Source organism: Typopeltis vanoorti, chromosome 15, assembly GCF_054136105.1.
Source record: "Typopeltis vanoorti isolate ZY-2024b chromosome 15, IOZ_Tvanoo_1.0, whole genome shotgun sequence".
In the NCBI taxonomy this organism is placed as follows: Eukaryota; Metazoa; Arthropoda; class Arachnida; order Uropygi; family Thelyphonidae; genus Typopeltis; species Typopeltis vanoorti.
In genome coordinates this window covers 43,592,057-43,596,805 of record NC_143563.1, presented here as the reverse complement: position 1 = coordinate 43,596,805, position 4,749 = coordinate 43,592,057, and positions in this window count along the sequence as shown.

Below are 4,749 nucleotides of genomic sequence, written 5' to 3'. Positions count from 1 at the left end.
CTCTGAAAGATGACTGGTGTTATCTATTGAAAATTGATAGATGAGTAGGGCTAAAACTTGTTCCTTATTTTCTTCGATTGCTTTCTTTCAGTATCTACTATTCATAATTATTTTGGAAAGATACGTATTCACATGAATGTACACACTAAATACTCGTATTTAGTATGGATGATTTTAAGACATTGGCTGTAAAAGAAAAAAAAAATCTTTATTTTTGGGTGGAAGCCACATAAAAAATACATATACATTTTTACATATTATTTTATTTTATCTTTTTTACTCGCAGTATATTTAGCTGTTATTTCTGCTAATCAGTCGTCTAGATATAAATGAAATGTTGCTACATTCAACATTGGAAGATTCTGAGAAAATTTACACCGTTCCCTATAAAATAAAGCTGTTTCAGAACATTAATAAAGGAAATATCCGCCACTCATATATGCAGTATGTAATAGTAGTTCATTATAATAACAAACTAGTATATTATCTTAAATTGAGATATTTATTGTACTCTTTCTCTTGTAAGTGACTAATAAAAAGGAAGCTTTGGAAGCTTTTGTCACACAGTGGAGGATTAAAATAATTGTTAAATACTGTATGAGTAGGTGGCCTTACTCTTAAATAACAAATATTACAGGTTTTCAAACTACATCTGTCTTTAATTTGAAGTTCTCTTCTCCCATGAAGAGAGGTCAGCACGCTAACACAACATGAATGCATGATGTTTGTTTTCTGGCTCAGTTTCTCACATAGAGATATGAGAACCTCCCTCATCAGATTGCAGTTACAAAGGTTCAAAGGTTAACAATTTGCCTTCCGTGATTGCTTTGACTCACGAATATCACTCCAATAACGTGGCCGGAAAAGGAGTCGCGTTACAATAAACTAAGTACTTCGTGAATTTTTTTTTGTGTAGGGGAGGTGGGGAGTGCAAAAAATTTCTTATAATACGTATGTTATAAAGTAAACTGCAAATAACAGTAAAAATCTTTAATTGCTTTTTTTTTTAACTTCGAAGTCTATGGCCACGATAAAATATGATAGGAAGTTAAGGAAACAAGGATGATAAATCAATGAAGAGAAAACATATCAATTTTTCACAAGGAGTAATGATCTCTCTGGAGTATTTCCTAATCATCGTATCTATTCACAGAGGGCGGTCAAGGACGTGTAGCATATTCGAATGGACCTATTGGTTAAAATGTGCTGTACTGTATTTTCTTATGAACCCATTGTTTAGTTCTGATTGTTCACCAAGTACTTTTCTATCATAGAAATACAGGTATGTAATATTTTTATGACAATTCCACGCACAAAAGATTGTAAACGTATGGTACGTTAATAATTGATGCACTAAGGCTTCAATAACTGGAATCCTGCTCTAGAGACCAAAACACTACTTTCATGTCACTTTTTGGGACTCCAGAAAGCGCTATATGGTTTCACAAAGGATGATGAAAATTGTCTACCACCTAAAATACTGTCATTGTAATAAAAATGAGTTTACTTAATTAGAGAGCAATTGATGTTTAATTCTTTGGCGTGCCACATTCAACCACTGACTTGTTCTTGCATTTGCTTTTGTGCTGGTCTCCAAAGGAACCCAACGTAACTTCAGATTGGAGGAGTAGCACTATTTTTGGAACATTCCCTTTTCATTCCTCCTCCTCCACCCATGATCTGAAGCATTTTCTAGACTTTTTATAGAAACATTTGTGGTAGACATCGTGATATCTTTTAAAATATGGTTTAACACATGCAAAGGAAATTAGAATTTATTTACAACTCATATATGCATTTCGCTCATTGTAACATGAGCATCATTTAGGGAGAAACCAAAAGAATGGTTACAACATTCAAAATATTAACACAAGAATGAGAAAAAGACAGTCATACTTTCATGTGTTTCGGTTGCAGCTGAGTGAACAGGAGCCAACACTATTCAAGTTCCATGGAACCAGGTCAGGTATAGTTTTGAAATAAAACAAAAAAGAATAATAAAAATTATGAACAGAACAGCTTATTGCCATTACTTCCCAAAACTTGAATATATGTATGCAGTCTGTTTGATTAAGATTAGGACAGTGACGTAGTGTTTTTCCACATTTCAAGGAATAGACGATCCAATTTAAATCTGTTATAGTGTAACATGTTTGCGTAATTCCAGTGTCGATGCCATGAGAAGCAAGGTCTGAATCCTCTGATTCTAGAAATCATATGTAATTTTGGTGTTCTTCGATTCTGATTCCAGAAGTATGGCCAGTCTGCTCAAAAAGCAAAGTCGACATGAACACAGTACTTGATAAAGACCAGGTAAGGATAGTGGAGGTAAATTATCTTTAGTACATGGTAAGAAGAAAGATAACTTTGTGCTGGTATGAAAGTAGTGTACAGACTGTATTTGCAGAGAATCTTTGCTATTAATTCAGAAAACCCTTTAAGATAATGTGTGAAAATCGTCTGGATCCCTGCTAATTATTCCATACCCTATTTAGACTTCATGGTAGATGTGGAAAAAGGAATTACAGACTTACATACAGATGAAGCTAACAAATTTCGGATCGAAATTGCACAGATTTTATATAAAGCTAAACTTCCTTCTTTGAATATTCCATTATCGGAACTACATGATTTTCCTTCCCTTGGCAGAAATACTAACAATGTCATCATTATGAAAGCTAACAAACGTAATGCCGCTGTTTTGTTTTGATGGATACCATCGAGTATAATCGCAAAATGAACGTTTTATTACGAGACAGATCAATGTATACTATAATTAGCAATATCCTACTAGTATCCTAGCAGTTCCTCGTACTTAAAGCCAAATAAACAAGTTAAATAAATTATTGGGCCAAATATATTTTTTAGATGCTAACAGTGGAAAAATTGCGAATTCATCGTGATCGACCCCCATGTAAGATTTATGTCTTTACCAAGGTACATAAATCTGGTTATCCACTACGTCCGACAGTTGATTGCATCACTTCTTATTATTTAGCTAAATACCTTTCAAACCGTCTTTGAAACCTTAGTGGCTAAACCAGTTCTTAGAGTGAAAACAATATTCACTTCAAGATGAAACTTAAAGGCTGGACTTTGAAATTAAGGTATCTTTTGATGTAGTTACTTTATTTACAAAGATGCCTCTCCAAGAAACTTTTTAGCTTTTACAAGATGATTTTCCTGAGAACGTTGTTAAATTGATTAAATTTATTATTAAAACAAGATATTTCACATAGCTGAACAAATTGTATCAGCAGATAGAAGGAAAGGCCACGGGTACATTATGAAACAGAATCACTTCAGTTTCTGTAGATATTCCATTCAATTTAAATTCAATATTACCCGTAGAGTTACGGATTACCAAGGTATCCAAGAGGGAAAGAACGTTAGATTAACATACAATCAAGTTCGCTATTGAATGTGGATCTAACAGCGGTCTTCCCTTCTTGGATACCATGGTAATCCGTAACTCGGCAGGTAATATTGAATTTTATATCTACAGGAAGCCTTCTTTCACTGGCATGTATATCTACCCAGTTTCATATCATCATCCTTCACACAAGACAGGAATTTTCAAAAGTCTTGTACACAGAGCACGTTCAATTTGTTCTCCTGACACCTTTACTTTGTTGCCTAATGGAAATAAAGAAATCACCACCCAAAAAATAATTGACAATTTTCATCCTTCAGCCAAGCTACAATCTTATTAAAGGGACTTCTGAACAAACAGCGAGCATTTTCTGCAAATACAACTGTACACTACTTTAAAAAAAACGTTGTCTTCCTTCTTACAATCTACTAAAGATAAATTGTCTCCAGTATCCTCAGAGGCGGATGAAGCGGGTGTCGGACCTGGCCGCCAGGGACCCCCGAGCCATGTGGAATATAATGTAATATGTAGATTAGTCTATAAGATCTGCAGCATCCCTTCAGGCCCTCACCCACCTTTACATCCTGAATTGACTACCCTACTGAATATTTTTGTTTGAGAGACTAGATTCCTCACTTGGTCATTCTCACACTCACTCGCTTCATGGGTCACACAAACTCACTTGCTTCCACCTAATTGCTTAAGTTTTCCTGAATTTGCACTACAGCATGCTCGGTGACCAAAGCTCTTTCTAGACACAATACCAAAACTATTTAGATGCAGTCCATCAGCATTTTATAATTCTTTCTTTCCGTCAAATACAGACCACAGATCCATAAATTCTACATCATTCCTTCTGCACAATCTACGATTAGACTCGTTGGCTATCAATGCCCTCTTCCTCAGTTTGCTTCTATCATAGCGTAGTAGGAGACTTACAATCTTCGCCTTCTCACTCTTCAGTTTTGCCTCTTCTAACAACTCCTTTATATCCTCCCTCATAGAATACTTCTCGCCTCTCAAATCATTTGTACCAACCAAGCCAATCATTTAATTTGACTTCCCTTTTTGTAAGTCGCTCAAATGTTTTTCAAATCTTCAAGATTTTCTATAATCAGTGTTTAAGCACTTATCACCTCACCATTTTCAAGTGAAGTGAAGATAACTTAGTGAATTTCAAAGCTATTAAACACAGTTCTTGTCTAATTAGCCAGAAGAAATATCCTATTTCACTTCCTCCTACTTTTGACGATGTTCTGATCTTCAGTTAAGACGTTTTTCTCTTCTTGGATTGACATTAACATGGCACGAACATATCACATCCATAGTTCTCTCAGTCACAAAAAAAGACAAAAAAACTCATATTGTTTTTCGTC